At 42.4% G+C, this 16,663-nt stretch overlaps 2 protein-coding genes across 3 annotated transcripts in view; both read left to right on the top strand.

Moving 5' to 3' along the window:
• The window catches only part of sgcd (sarcoglycan, delta (dystrophin-associated glycoprotein)), a 618,307-nt gene that overhangs the window by 356,159 nt on the left and 245,485 nt on the right, over nucleotides 1-16,663 (top strand). The gene's annotated exons all lie outside the window — the stretch shown is intronic.
• LOC141753289 (rho GTPase-activating protein 7) overlaps nucleotides 15,338-16,663 on the top strand; it is a 129,239-nt gene continuing 127,913 nt past the window's right edge. Inside the window, exon 1 of one of the 2 annotated variants that reach the window (XM_074611795.1) lies at nucleotides 15,338-15,670. The gene's annotated coding sequence lies outside the window, so the exon portion shown is untranslated. The remainder of the gene's footprint in view (nucleotides 15,671-16,663) is intronic. The other variant, XM_074611796.1, reaches the window with a different exon arrangement.

The following is a 16,663-nucleotide window of genomic DNA, read 5'->3' as shown; positions in this document are numbered from 1 at the left end:
CATCCTCCAACAAGCCGCTGGGTTGGCCGATACATGCAAGCACACATTCCTGGTGGATTACTTTGTTACGTGAATACCGTGCACCGATACAAGTAGAAGTACTTACATTTGGGTACTTCCCGATACCGAGTACCGATACGAGTACTTCTCTGTGCCTAAAGACCCTCGTTAACAGCCAGCTGGAGGGTGTTAGCGACACACGGCAGGCTGGGGAGTCCCGCATACGAGGCGGTGCGCCGCGACCGGCTCTAGGTGGGCTTGGAAAGGCTCGGGGCGAAGGTGCGAGGCGTCACTGGGGCGGACTGTCCTCAGTGCGCCTCAACCGCGTTGTGCCCCCAGGGCGGGGCTCGGCCCACATAAAAGGCACCAGGGGTCTGCAGCAATGTCTGCAACCCACCCGACCCGTCTTGAAACATGGACCAAGGAGTCTAACGCACGCGCGAGTCAGAGGGTGCAAGCAAAAAACCCATGTCGCAATGAAAGTGAGGGCCGGTGCGCGCCGCCTGATGTGGGATCCCGGCCCCGCGGGATTGGGCGCACCACTCGCCCGCACCGTCGGGGAGGTGGAGCGTGAGCGCGTGCGATAAGACTCGAAAGATGGTGACGAGAGGTTAACGTCAAGCTGCCGTAAAGTGGTATCGGTGCCGTTGTATCGGAGCCGTTTTGCGAGTACGAGTACATGAGCACAGTATCGGACCCGATACTGGTATCAGTATCGGTGCATCCCTAGTGTTAAGTTTAAATAAGTAAAATCCGTAATAAGTTGATTGGTTGATCCATTTCTGTTTGGTTGGCAGGTTTGAAACCACTCTTACATTAAATTAGAAAAATGTACCAGTATACAAGAAACAGACATACAAATGATTCCCTACAGTCCGCGTGCACATTTAGTCCATGTGCAGCCCGGAAACAGCCTCTAAAAGGAGGGGGAAGAGGTGCAATCTCAAGTTAATTCGAATTCGATCACCAAAATCAATCTTTTGAGTTCTAGGCCATTGTCACCCTGGGATCTTTTTGGAGCATCACTTTAACTGAGAAACATCCTGTTCTCTTGCTCGTACAATGCTCACCACTGCTCTCTCCACACACAGCCACGAGAGATGAAATCAATGAAATCACTACCCAACAATAGAAGTAGAGGACAGAAGCTGAGGAAAAAGTGGCAAAACTGTACAGCACTGCTTTATGAAAGTGCTCCTGAAGTGGACATCGAGTTCAGAGTAGCCAAAGCTGGATTATTTAAATCAGGGATCTCCAACCTTTTCTCCTCTGAGAGCTACTTTGACGAAATGAAAGTGGCCGAGAGCTACTCATTATTTTATGTTATTAGTAACATTTCTTCACGTCGCTCAGCTCCACCCAAACCAGCTGAATAAGCTTCTTATGTGTGAACATTTAGAAAATGTTGATATCCAACACTCACATCTTAAATTCAACAGCATGTGCATGTTTTTTTCTGTGCATTTCTTTACCTTTTCAATGTGTCAAGCTCACACTATTAAATTCACATCAGATTAATGTCATAGAAAACAAAACAATGTTACTTATTTTACTTGTCCTTATTTTCTGTTTGTCTACATATCACTGTATCACATGTCATCATCTGTAGTTCACATGCATGTATTACATGCATTCAAGACAAGACAGCCAGCTGGGCTGGATGGTATCGCTGGAGTCAACCGACTCATCACACCGGATGGAAATCCATTTGCATCTGTCCGTATCCTGTTCTAGTTGCTCCACAGCATCCGCAGACACTCTGCTCGCCACGGTATTAGCACCAAGTTGTCCATCGGCGATAGCAGACATCATTTCTGTCTTACTTTTATGGTCCTTGAATAGCATCTCAGCCACCGCAGTCATCACCTCTTCTACAACGCCGCCATCGGTGAAGGTTTTTTTGTGCTTCGTTAGGATGTGCGCCACTTTAAACGAAGCCTCTGCTGCAGCGTTGGCCTTATTCTTAGTCAGTTTGATAAACAGAGGCCGTTGTCTTTTAAGCGTTGTTTTCAGCTCCTTTACCTTCTCCGTTCGTAGACCGCTACCAGCCGGAAAGTCCTATGAAAAGTTGCCGTGGACTTTGGTGAAGTGGCACTCGATGTTACATCTTCTACCGACTGACACGCTCACATCGCAAATGAGACTCACACATTTGTCATTCACGTTCGTGGAAAAAACTCTGTTTCCCATTCCTCAAGAAAATGGTTATTTTCCGCGTTCTTGGAGACGCCTGATTCAAATAGACTTTCCGGCTGTTCTTCAGCTCCAAAGTACCACAGGAAGAAGCTCCACTTTCTCTTCAACTTCAGAGCAATTGGCTCCGAAAGAAAATCTGTCCCGACAACAAGCAGCACAAGCTTATTGCTAAACCTTTGTAAAGCAATAAGCATACTGCAGTTTCAATTTAAAGAGACAACATACAGAGCATCAGCATTCTAACGCACAAGTACACAAGAAATACTCGACTGAAATGGAGGCTCAGTGAGCCGTTGATAATGATGCATGTTTGTATGCAGCAGAGTGTCCTGCCAGAACTAGTTCATAATTCAGTGTCTGACCCAGAAGTGTATTCTTTTATGTTGAAAAAACTCTGAGACAGCATACGTAGCATCAAGGGACACTGAGTCTATTTTTAGGCTTTTTAAGGCAAAATGACTGGATGTAACCTCTCTTCAGTGGAAGAGGAGATCCAAGATCCTGTGTACTAAGATTCCAGACCTCTCACAACAACAACATGACTGATATGCATGACTAAATATATGAGTGGCAGTTTATTTTCCTTTGCTGTCACCATATAATGTTCCTGATTTTGCAGGACCAACGTTTTTGATATCAGATTCTGTCTAAATTTGAACTGTGTGAATTGTGGCTCAATTAGGTTAGATGCTAAACTCTACCTGCTGTAGTAAAACCCCCGTCTTCCCCACAGCGTGTCTGTCCTTGGCTGTTCGGCGGTGTTTTTTGTGTCCCGTGTGTTTTCACACAGGAAACTCAGCCTGAATGGTCTGAATGTGAAGGCGTTGGCATCAGTGGACCCGGGGGACTCTGCTGACAGAGAGAGACGTTCTCTCTCACACTTTGAAAAGTTACCAGGTCTGGGTTTTGTCTACTCCTGAATTATTTAAGACTCTCTCATCCCTGTTCTGTGTGTGTGTGTGTGTGTGTGTGTGTGTGTGTGAGCTGTCTTAAAGCCGCTACTGTCTGTCTGACCTTGTGGCTCAGAAAACATTCAGATGCTCTGCATGCCTTAAGGCAACAGGAGCACAGGTGCACACGGCAATGATGAGCTCTCTGAAAATAGCGCTGTGGACTGTGAGTCAATGAGGCATTGTCTCTGCTGTTTTTTTTGCAGTTTGGTTGGCTTATATCCTCGACGCTATTCAGGTTGATTTATGACGATTATGCTACAGGACATCCCACTATCAGAGGCAGCAATCATCTGCCATTAGTGATCGTTAGGCCTACACGCCGGGGAAAGGCGTGGCCGGAGGCATCATGTTGTCTGTACGTACGTCCGTCCCATTCTCGTGAATGCGATACCTTACAAATGCCTGGAGGGAATTTCTTCAAACTGATTAGAATTTGGTTGCCGTGTCCTGTGTGAAACCAGAAGTCAAAGTTGATTTACTTGTCACATAATTTCCGTACTTAAGTTACGCCACTTCCGGTGTTATTTTAACCCAAACCACAATCTTTTCCCTAACCTAAATAAGTACTTTTGTTGCCTAAACCTACCCAAGTCGATCTTTTCCTAAACCTAACTAAGTAGTTTTATTTTGAAAAGACTGGAGTGGAAATTGACATATGTGCCACGTGTTGCTGGACATTCGTAGGAAAACGCTGCTTTGTTGAAAATCGTGCTGAGCATCACGAAAAAAAGGAAAATCCGTGTCTATGTACACGAATTAAATAGATAAAATTTCGTAACTATTTCACGAACTGCCGTGAGACTGTGTTGTATAGTTATAGTTAGAGTATATATAGCTATAGTTAGTTATCTTGTGTCACTTCTTGGCGAAACAAACAGGACTTTCACCCAGGAGACCGCTGTTTGTGTCCTGTGTGAAACTAAAAGTCAACATTGACTTATTTTGTCACGTCAGTAGTGTGAGTAGTTAGTATCGTTAGAGTCGTTAGACATTCGCTAGTCATGCGAGTCATTAGTCAGTCAAGTTAACGTCAACCACAATGTTTCCCTAACCTTACTAAGTGGTCTTGTTGCGTAAACCTAACTTCCTGAAAAGACACGATGCATGTAACAAAAATATATTGACCTGCAAAACTGACGCTAGAGGGGTATCCAGAGTGTCAAGCCTCAGTATTTGTTGAGTTGAAAGTGAGAACGTATTGCAAAAACTCCACTGGTCATCTTTAATTTAGTTTCGATAATAAAAATCGACATCTTCTATGATGCAACGTCCAAGTGTAATTGAACCAATTTAGCAAATAAAAACTTAACCTGGTTAGTTGAGGACATATTTAGTCGCCTATCTAGCCCGTTGGGACACAACTACACGAGACAGCGTATATTTGTTGAGCAACTTTAGATGCTCTGCCGTGTGTGTTGCAGATCTTTAAATAATGTCTTTGTTGTCCTGGTGTGTTTGAAACACACTGAGCACATGAATAGACGCTGTAGGAGAGGTTTGACTCCTACGGTGACTTTGGATATGTTTAGACTTACTGTGAAATTGGGACACCGTGGGATGCTATAATTGCTGTAAATCCAGCTGACCATAACTGCACTTCACAAAGGAGCCGACTACAAACCTTTTTAAAACCGTTTAAAGCCGACACAAGGTGACTTTCTGATACTCAAAAGAGAGAGTGTCACCTTAAGTCTCTTATTTTCCAACTACCCCGGTCCTCTCTTATTGTTTTTCACTCGTTCCCCCTCCAGACTGCTCCTCTCTTCCAGGCCCCTCTATGTGTAATGGCTTCCATACCGAGGAGCTATTTTTTTTTTTACGAGCAGAGCGTGGGATTAATGTTTGCCAGCGGAGGCAAATGGCCGTCCGGGGAGTTACCTGTCAGGACCCTGCAGTGCGCCGGCCCCTCCGCAGGGCGATGGATGTTACACAACAGCAGGAGACGTCACCTCGGAGGAATTTGGGATATGAGGAGGGGGGGTTGGAGGATCAGAGGATGAGAGGATGAGAGGATGAGAGGATGAGAGGGGTTTGGAGCAGTGCTTCAGTGACTGCTGTGGTACCCAGACGTGAGTCACAGGGAGATAAAATGGGTCAGTGGATACCAACCTGAGGAAATCATGATCCAGTTACACAATGTGCAGTAGTGTGCTGACTGAGAACAACTGTGATCTTACAAGTTAATCCTCTCCAAGGTGCCTTACAGTTATATATATATACAATTCTCTATACTACATTATACTCTAAACATGCAATTACACATTATGAACTTATCATACCTTTCTAAATAGTGGGTGTACATCCGAGAGGGGATCTTTGATTTGTTCAAATAGATCTGGTGTTGTACTTAGTGACAGTTGACCAATAAGACCTTAGTACACTAGAGAGAGAATAGGGGCATCATCTTCCTACATAACTAGCTCGCTATAGTCCAGCGGTCAGCAACCTGCGTCTCCGGAGCCACATACATCTCTTCAGCTCCTCTCCAGCGGCTCCCTGTGGATTTATAAAAATGGAAATGAATAACTGTTTTTTGTTTACATTTTCATTTTTATTTCTCATTGTTGTAGGTCTATGGTACGACGGTACGACGGAGTATTAGGGCCACATTGAGGAAAAAAATTTATCTGAGATTTCGAGAATAAAGTCATAATATTATAAAGTAGTAATTTTACGTGTTATTTTCTTTTTTTCTCGTAAAGTTATGACTTTATTCTCGTAATATTCCGACTTTTTTTTCTCGTTAAGTTATGACTTTATTCTGTAAATCTCAGATGTTTTTTCCCTCATTGTGGCCCTAATACTCCGTAGTACATTGTCTCTTTGGCCCTCACTGCATTAGACTTATATACTATATACTTAGACTATAAACTGTGTTACCTTCATCACAATGATCACATGTTTTACAGCTCCAGACAGATTTTTTTTTTTCTTTTTGCCTAAAAAGTCTCTTTTGATAATAAAGGTTGCTGACCCCTGCTATAGTCAATTAAGACTATTTTATAGAGATCTTGTGGTTAAAACTATAATCGGGAACATATAATCTGAGACTCCAGACCCTGTGGTGGAGAGCTGGTACGATGCACCTTCCTCCCGATTTGATAATATCTCGATACTTGGGTGCCAATTCGATATGTATTGCGATTCTACAATAATTGAAATTCAATATTAGGATTTATTGCGAATTTTGTTAACTTTTTCAACACTATACCATGGGAAAAAGTTGAATCATACACTTCTAGGAATTTTTACTTTGAAAAATATCAAAATGAATCCAGTAAAAATGTTTGATTTGACAGCATGTATGTAGCTAGAGATGTCCTGAAGTCAAATATATCAGGCATTATTCATTTTTTGACAGTATGACAGTAACTCTTTCTTTCACTCTTTGTTTTAGCAGATGAAATAATAGTGAAATTAAACACTCCAGCATTAGCTAAGCACCGGTGGAACCCCCGTACGGACGCCTGGACATCCCTGAACTCCTTTTTTGTGAGCTGGTAATTAGCTCCTGAAACTTTTGCATTTTGAATGTAGTCGCACGGGGAGAGCAGGGATTTTTCAGCCCCTGGTGGGTCCCTGGGATCGGAGCTCATTACATTTAGTTATAAGAAAACCCACCGGTGTCTGTCCTGAGAGCCGTTCTGGGTCCTGACCCTTAGCTTAAGATTCACTGCAGTATAGACTCTGGGGCCGGAGTCGGTTTCACTTTCCTCACTCTAATGCACTCACTGTCTCCTGTCATTGAGGTCATCCTGTAAACACTGAACTGACGCTGTAAGCAGATAATAAGAAGCTCTAGTAAACAAGGAGTTTACTTAGTTGCTAAACTTGCTAAGTTTAAGACATTAACGCCATTATTCCAACCTACACTGGCATGGTTGTGGCTGCGGAGGAAGTGCCCAGAGGTGTTTTTGATGTGTGCTGCCAGGTCAGAAACTTGGAAATGTTCATTAACTGATAATCGTCATTTTACTGGGCTGTCTTTCAACAAAAAATACAGCACTGGTGATGGAGCACAGACTTTCCTACTGAGTGATAATGGTTAGAGGACGAGGGCTATTGACAAGTAGGAGAAATTCCTTCACCGTGACAGCGGTGGACTATTCTGACTTGGAGAAAGTAGTCATGTTTTTAGTTGGACAGAGACTTGAATGACCACTGGTAAGTCAGGAACATTAGGCGACACATTGTGCAATGTAGAATGCTATTAAAACTGCATTAATTGATTTTTTTTAGCCACTCCAACATGGCCATTAAGCAGGTAAAGGTGCTTTACAACAGTGGTGGGTATAGTTAATGGCTAACAAAGCTCTGCAAAGCTTCTGTCATTCTTGTTTTATTGACTGTGCATCATCAATATCATACCTGTTATCAACAACTGCACCAGTATACTGTATATTGTTTGTTATGTGTGATTCTTGACGAAGGAATTTCATCAAAAGTAACATGCCGAAAAAAAATGGAAAATAGTGAAGTTTTTCAAAGCAGCTCCCTGATTAGTACAAAATTTGTCACTGCAACAATTACCATTTTTGATTAGCGCTGTGCTGTGCTTCATGGGAATCATCACCGCAGTGGGGGAGCTCTTTTATCGAAACACATTACTCGACTGAAACAACATCAACATCAAAGCTGCACACAGTGACGCCCAGCTTGTCAGCCTAAACTACAAAACAAGGACTGCAAAACATCCCATAAAAGTTGAGATGCTATAGATTTCTTGAGAGGAAACTGGACTAACTATAAGAGCTTTTTCCTTTCTTCTCTCTTCTTTGGTTTCTATGAACATCACCAAAAAGAGTTCTGAGCACTCAAGCCTGAAGCTTTGGAACAATTACCTTTCGGCTACATTCAGCTTCTCACTTCGGTGCCCACACATATGCCAAATCATACAAAGGGTCCATTTAGGGCGTTCAGCTGCAGCCCCTGCTGTGTGCTTAGCTACATGGATTTGAGCTGTTTCTCCCTCCCTGTAGCTACTCTACCTTCAGGCCCAGCAGAGGGACAGCCTGCCGGTCCACCACAGGGGACTGGAAAGTGTCTACAAAGTGGTTTCAGCCAACACACTTGTCCTGAATAACCTCCTTGAGTGAGAAATCATTCCTTGATTTCTTCTCACCAGGCCAGAGACAGGTAGAAAAGAAGAAGAAGATACTGTATGTCTGGACAGTTCTTGTGAACGCAATACCTCAGGAACGCCGGGCGCAAACGTCCTCTTGGACTCGAGGATGAACTGATTCGATTTTGGTGGTCACTGTGACCTCACGTTCGTCCCATTTCTTGAACGGGATATCTCAGGGACACCTTGAACGTGAATTTCTTCAAATTTGGCACGCATATCCACTCGGACTCAAAGGATGAACTCATTAGATTTTGGTGGTCAAAGGACGAGATCGATGTGACCTCCCGTCAGTCCCATTCTTGTGATATCTCGGGAACGCCTTGAGCAAATTTCTTCAAATTTGGAACAAACGTCCACTTGGACTCGAGGATGAACTGATTAATTTGTTGGTGAAAGGTCACTGTGACCTCGCAAAACACGTTTTTGGCCACAACATTTTGGACAGACATGGATGTAAACTACAACTTGACTGGTGGGCGGAGGCATACAACCGTGAGGCGGTAACTCTAGTTTTCAAATGCTTTTCAACTCAAGACATCCTCGCCCAGGCGATAAGACCCAAGCTGGGTCGCGCCTCTCGATCCGCCGACGTCTTGCCATTTGTGCTGCCTCTGTGATGTTCCTGATGACCCATTAAGCGTCTGCTGTCAACTTCAATGGCAACTCATTGTGCCCGCCTTCCCCGCTTGTGTCTGTTTTGGTCTGGTCTCATCCACTGCATTGGACACTACCTCTGAAACCAGGCCAGTATATATGAGGACGTGTTGGGTAAAAGACGAGAAGAAGAAGAAGAAGAAGAAGAAGAAGAAGAAGAAGAAAAACATGAGTTGCTTCTTGTCTCACATGATTTCATCCCTGAATGTTGCACGTTGGATCCTCGAACACACGTCTGCAAGCTGTGATCAATCCATCATGATCCCATCCTGGATCCCAAAGCTGCACGGCTCAGCTTTTCCTCAACTGGAGGAAGAGGTGTCTGTGTGTGTGTTGAGTTGAAGCATAGGAACATGCCCTCCTCTTACCCCCCTCCTCTTCCATTGTCAGACATAATCTCAGCAGTTAGAGGGATGAGTTGGAGGGCTTATTTGTGTTGAAGTCTGTCTGACGTGGATCCCAGTTTCTCGAGGTATTAAGGTAGACATGATGACATTACTCCCGGACCGAAGCACCAGCAAGCTCCCCCACACAGCCTTCAACCCGCAACGCCCATCCCCCCTGCTGAGCCCACTGGAAGAGACATGATGGATTTCAAAGTAAAGTTGTGTTGAGTCTCCTGATAAAACCAGGCGCTGTCAGGATCGCTGCCGCTGCAGACACGTCTTTACCTGCAGATCGTCCTTGAAAGGTACGCGGGGGGATGTGGAGAGAGACTACAGACAACATAATGGAAGAGAGGAGGAACAGGAGTCGAACGTGCGAGAAATGGAGGGAAATCGAGAGAGATATTGAGCGAGAATGAAAGAGACAAAAAGAAAATGAGACAGAAGAAAACAGGGTGAACAAGACGGAAGAAGAGATTGGAGATGATACGAGAGAAAAATAGGTCTGTTTAACTCAAGCAAATGTTTGGAGTGCTCGAAAATGTGCAGCAAAGAAAGGAAATTGTTGCATATGAACGTTGTAAAACCACCCAGTTTTTCCTCTGCAAAATTTAGCATAAGTTTGGAGCATTATTTAGCTTCCTTTACGACAAGCTAGTATGACATGGCTGGTACCAATGGATTCCTCAGGTTTTCTAGTTTCATATGATACCATCTGCACTGGTAAGGTCTGGAATGTTCGATTGCGTGTTGAAGTGATTAGTAGTGTCAAAACGAATTTGCGTTATTGTGTCATTATCGCGTTAACTTTGACCGCCCTAATTTATGGTGAATATTTATTTGTGTGTCTTCTTTTAATTCTTCCTGAACTGAACCTAGGGTCCAAGAATAGAGGATGTTGTGTGCACATTAGTGATCTTGTTCTATACATACAGTATAAAATTGGCATGACTTGACTATGTCTTTAAGGATGCATTCAAGCCTCTGAGTGAACTGGCGTACACACTTGAGATTTCGGCTCAGAAGTGTTTTCAAAAAGTATTTATCGGGTTTTACAAGAGAAAAGTCTTCAAAGATGAGGACTAAGTTGTTGGTTTGGCAACTGTTACTTCACCTCTGATAAAGAGCAACGCACAGCTGCTTCCCTGAGCTGTTTTTGTTGTTGGGAACCGTCCAGGAACGTCTCCCACAGTTGATGAGACGCTCCCAAACAGGTGTAGGCACCATAATGAAACCAAAATAATGTCCGAAGAATTTCTCCCTTTTGGGTACAAACTTTTCTTTGGAGTTTAAATTTGGAGTTTTGACAGTTTGGACTCGAGAAATTAGCAATATAATCTTGATGATGTTGAGCTGGGGTGAAAAAAACTAAATCTGAACACAAGTTTCCTGATTCATGAATGACTACTGGCGTATCAGCGTATCACCTTTTGCCCTATCTATTCACCTTTCTTTTCTTTTAATACCTTTTCAAAAGAGGATTTAATATAGTGTGTACACACTGTTGTACCTTCTTCACAGTCTTGATGTTTTTTATGTTTTTCCTAGAACTAGCAATGAACCAAGGATTCATTTTCTTTCTCTCCAACCAGTCATTTAAACATGTCACATTACGAGGCGTTTTACATCATTAAAATGAAGTTCATTTGAAAATGCTTTTAGAAAAACACATAGAAAGTTCAGTAAAACACATTGAATGGACCCTGATGAGGTCAGCTAAATATTGTCTGCTTTTCTTTTGTTTACATGTTAATGGGCATGAAGCGTGCTGTAACCGTGGTGATGGAGTCACCTTTCATAAGCACTAATTCAGCACCCGGCCTTGTCTTACAGCAAGGGTCCTGTGTACTTTAGAAACTTTTCCAATTTGTCAAAGTTCATCCCTTTTCATACACAGGTTAGAACATCGATGAATAGTTTGGTTGAGGGATTTGTGCAAATGTTAAAACTGTAGCCTTAACTTGTCAAAACCAAAACATCGCCAGTGTTTCTGCTCAAACATAGCAAGTACACACTGTTCAGGTGTTTGTACGTTTTTATCCTGCAAATACAAACAAAACATATAAAGATAAAGATGTCCTTGTTCAAATTTGACAGTGTAAAAGAACTGGTCTGTGGACGAAAGCCAAAAAAAAAAAAAAAAAAAAGTTGCATGTCCTTCCTGTTCAGCACTTCACGTCTTCCTGATGTGATTTCAGAGGACAAAATGTGTTTAGTATTGATCCCTAGGAGCATTACACCCCCCCACACTGCCTGAGGTGGAGAGCATCAGAGCAGTCAGACCCAAAGTCACTCAGTCACTCAGTCACTCAGTTGTTCCCTGACTCACTTCATTTATGCTGTGTTTATATCATACGGGAGTTATAGTAAATACAGGTTTCAGACTTCTAATTGCTGTTCATGTCAACATCCGACTTGTAATCACGATCACTCAGATATATCAGACTAAACCAGGCGTCAGCAACCTTTACTATCAAAAGAGCCATTTTAGGCAAAAAAACAAATCTGTCTGGAGCCGCCAAACATTTGATCATTGTGATGAAGGTAACACAGTTTATAGTCTAAGTATATAGTATATAAGTCTAATGCAGTGAGGGCCAAAGAGACAATGTACTACGGAGTATTAGGGCCACATTGAGGGAAAAAACATCTGAGATTTACACAATAAATTCATAATATTACGAGAATAAAGTCATAACTTTGCGAGAAAAAAGTCTTAACTTTACGAAAAAAAAGTCGTAACTTAACGACAAAAAAAGTCGGAACATTACGACTTTTTTTCCGTACAGTAATAGGTAATTTTGGTCTTAGTCGACTAAAGTCTTTAGTTGATTAGTCATTTTTTTATGCTTTATTTCCAAGAAACTTGAGCATGTCTCTGGTAAAACACAAGATTTAAAGTGGTGCTTTTGTGTGATTCTTTGTGGAGAATCTCAGTTTCTAAAGATCTGTCCATTAAATCAACTAATCGATTAGTCGACACAATCGCGTTAGTCCACGCAGAATTTCTTTGGTCGAGGACGGGTCTAATTTCTAATAACGACTGATCATACTGTGAAAATAAATGTATTTGTGTTCACTGATAATCCCGTCGGGTTTCAGGGTAAAGTGTACCTCTGTCTTTGTCCCTGATCTGCAGTGTGATGGGAGGATGTATTTAGTATTGATCCAGACAACACTTCCCGTCTGTCCCCTGTGTGCAGATGTGTCAGGACTGTCAATCAGCGCCGTCAACCGGTCTCCTAGTCGGAGAAGTGAGGCGAGGACGTGGCTTGTTGGGAGTTTTGTCTGACAGCTTACCTTGGCCCTGTACGAGATGTTGGTCTGTGCTGCTGCTGAGAGAATCTACTTACAGCTTTGTTCTCATCAGTGCACCGCTGCTGCTTTCCACCCGCTGTTCTCCAGGCTTTTTACTTTGAACTAAGTTTGTACGTAGTACTTTCGTTTTGAAGTTACATTAATTTTACATGGCAGTCTTCCAGAGATCTTGTCTCTCACCTTGAGTGTGAAGTTATTATAATCACTGGAGGAATGAAGTCAATATAGCAACCTGTATTTGCAGCAGTAATATAATGGATCTTCTCATCTATTGACCCTTCAAATGAAGAAAAAAGCCTTTTTTGGGTTCAATAGTAGTATAGTATGGACAATGCTTCTGCACACATTCACGCGTCGGGTGTTCACACCAGCTGCATTTCAGCTGCGTGTCTGCTGCGTTTCTGCTGCTGCAGCTGCTGCTGTCAGCTCTTTCTTTCTACATAGAGTTTACCTTTCATAATAGCCATTTCATTTCATTATAAATTTAATTTATATTTATTTTACACAGAGAAAGGTTAAGAAACGAGTGGTAATTTGTAAATAATAGTAATAATCCACAGTTGAAAACCCCTATTATATTCATTTATGGAGCTCTCCAAGTCACTGCATGTTCTACAACACTCTCCGGCACTTATTTTAGAATAAAAGCCTGGTGTTAACAAATAAAGGAATTCTGTCCACGGAAAAAAATGCTTAAGGGCTTTTATTTTTAAATGAAAGCAGGAAGTGTTGATTTAAAAATAAGTCTTTACTTTTTTTCATGTCCGTAACATATTCTACAGACAGACATCGAAACTGTAGTAATGTAGCTGGTATGATGTCAATATGCAGCCAATAGATCACCTTCACTGTCTGTTGTTTGCTGTGAACCGCGCGGCACGCGTCAAAATAGGAAATTCAGCATGGTTGGTCTTAAAATAAGTATGTAAACTAAGTAAAATATGTACGGAAACAGCGTTACATTGCTACGGAAAACGCGACAAAAGTCACTACGGAACAAACGTAACTTACAAAACAAAACATCCTGGTTGAAAGTCGTGTGAACTTGACTGGTTGGCAGAGGCATACAACCACGAGGCTGTAATTCTAGTAGACTTTGGTGTCTGAAAATGGATGTTTTACATATTTAAAGGAGCATTTTTATCATATTCCCATGCATTATTCCCTCCACAACTTGTATTTCACTCCTGACTACTGAATAATACAGTATGTATCTGTAGGAGCCTATAATAACACCTTGAAATGTAACCGTAGTGACAGCAGCAGAAAATCCCGGTCGGATCGATTAGATCTTCAGGCTTTGATCGCTGCAGACAGAGCTGTGTATTTCTTACATGTTGAATTGTGTGAAACGTTCTGTAGAGCAGAGCAGCAGGACGCCAGCGTGTCTTCGATCACCGCCGGCTGTTTGAGGTTGTCATAGTTTTGTCAACATTTTCCATGTTTAAACGCATGTGAAAGAGTCTACAGGTGCTAAATAGCTCACCTTCAGCTGCGCTACACGCGCTCAGATATCTGATCAACGGAGGCGGTGATTGGTTGTTACAGTCAGCTGCAGGTACCTTTTGATCTGTGGCTTTGAGGTCATGTGATGAAAGGGATTCATATTGGTACAGAGCTCCTCCAAAGGATCAAACGCTGAGCTGAGCCGAGCCGAACCGAGCTACGGCCTCCCATGGGGTCATCTTTATCTCCAGGCGCTATCTCAAGAGCCAGTGGTGCTCAATTTACAGATGTTACAGGTGTTCAGTGTGTCTTTACAGGATGGTAAGTCAGACCATGTGAGCACCATTTCCATCCTCCTTAAAAAGCTACTGGTCACAGTTTGAGCCGGTATGTTCTGATCCCTCTGGGGAATTTCACACATAGAAGATCATCCTTAAAGCTAGGTTGTCTACCCCATCTTTAAAGGGGAAATTAATCATCTACCTCTGATAATTGTTATCAACCAGCATCATGTTTCAGCATCAGCAGGACGGTCAGATCTTCTTCTACCAACAGTAACCCACAATTAGCTGACATTTTAATCATAATAACACATATAATTTGATCTAAGTGATCTCATTAAATCTCAACAAGTAAGTTGAGTAGAGTGGGGATGCAATGGGAAATCTGATGAGGAGACAATCAGAGTGCAAAATGTAGCTGATAAAATAATAAAATATGTAATGTGAAAAAAACACGCAAAGAATTATCATCAACTCTGCAGCTCTATGGAGCTGAACGCAAAGGGATGTCGAACAGAGAGAGAGAGAGAGAGAGAGAGAGGCGCTATGTGTTGTCAATTCATGAAGGCAGGAGTTTTCAGCTCTACTTTACACAAGTGAAGGATCAATGTAGTGAAACCTTAACCTGTTGGTGCTTAAAACAGATGAGTTCACAAAGTCAGTGATGGAAGAGAGATGGAAGGTGTTTTAAAAAGTAAAGTAAAATCCGTCCAAATTGATGGAGACATCAGGGGATTCGGGTTCTGACCTGCAGCATTTATGTAGCCACAAAAGTAAATGTGGTCCTCAGAGAATCCTGTGGATCAAATGAAGAGATGGAGCTGAAACCGATGAAGCAGGATAAGAGACTTTATTTGCAATTTGGTCAGAGATATGATGCACATTCAGAGTGAAGTCTTGCTTAGTTACCTTGGTCTACTAACACTACAAACCTTCATGTGTCTCCCGGCCAGCAGGGGGCAGCACTGAGCCAGGGTCTAGTTATCAAGGTCATAGGTCAACAACAATGGCAAGCAGCACAAAGGGGGAGGAAAAAACAGTAAAGCTAAACATGTAACTGACAAGAAAAGTTCAAAAGCGAGCTGAAGATCTGTGCAGAAGGGTTTTGCTCACTCCCTCCGGCGCCTGAGGAGAGTTTACTGATGCTGTTTGCTGCAGCCAGAGGCCTGAATGCTGATGTAAGGTAGACAGCTCATCAAGTTGAGTGACAAGCTTCTGGGCAGGAACAAGAGCAGCAGCAGAGGAGGAGAGGAGGAGAGGACCAGACTAACAATACGGTCTGTGCCCAGAGGCGAAAGAACTGGAGGAGAGGTGAGGAGAGGAGACGGGTTAAAGAAAGCTTTTAGTCCTCTTGACAATCAAAGATATTGTGGGTTAGCAGCTCAACAGGAGGACGGGGTTCATGATGCTTTGGACACTCGAGTGTGTTTTTCTGGCAGTATGTTTTACCTCATAGGTACAGGTGAGGGATGTTGGATATACTGGAAGTAAACGAGTCGTCATCACCGCGGTGGCATCTCCCCACAATACCCACATGTCTGATTGCAAGCTGTCATCAGAAGTGTACCATTTTCTACTTTTACACTAACACTACTTTTGACAAGGATGTCTAGGAGTTTGGCGAGAACATGTGCAGCTCTTGGCTGCCTAACGGTAGCCTGACATGGTTTTTATTCATCATTATTGTAGGTCTATGGTACGACGGAGTATTAGGGCCACATTGAGGAAAAAAATAAATCTGAGATTTTGAGAATAAAGTCGTAATATTATAAAGTAGTAATTTATTTTCTTTTTTCTCGTAAAGTTATGACTTTATTCTCGTAATATTACGACTTTTTTCTCGTAAAGTTATGACTTTATTCTCGTAATATTATGACTTTTTTTCTCGTAAAGTTATGACTTTTTTCTCGTAATATTACAACTTTTTTTTCTCGTAAAGTTATGACTTTATTCTCGTAATATTACAACTTTTTTCTCGTAATATTACGACTTTTTTCTCGTAAAGTTATGACTTAATTCTCGTAATATTACCTTTTTGCTACGGCTGAGACGTGTGCAGAAGAAAGAAAACCACCCAGCACCGTCACATATCTCACCATTTCCATTGTTTTTAGTGGTGCATCATTGTTCTCTCACTTTCTGGGCAGAGGAGGCTACTGAGCTGTGCTTATCACAAGATACTTCATGCACAGTAAACTGGTGATCAGCGTCTCCTTGCCGCAGGGAACACAACAAATACTTGGTTTTGTGGGAATAAAAATTAGTTTTCATCCAAGGAAAATTGGTTATCAGAGGTGTTACACT

This window comes from Sebastes fasciatus, chromosome 16 (assembly GCF_043250625.1).
Source record: "Sebastes fasciatus isolate fSebFas1 chromosome 16, fSebFas1.pri, whole genome shotgun sequence".
In the NCBI taxonomy this organism is placed as follows: Eukaryota; Metazoa; Chordata; class Actinopteri; order Perciformes; family Sebastidae; genus Sebastes; species Sebastes fasciatus.
This window is presented reverse-complemented; position numbering and strand designations above follow the sequence as displayed.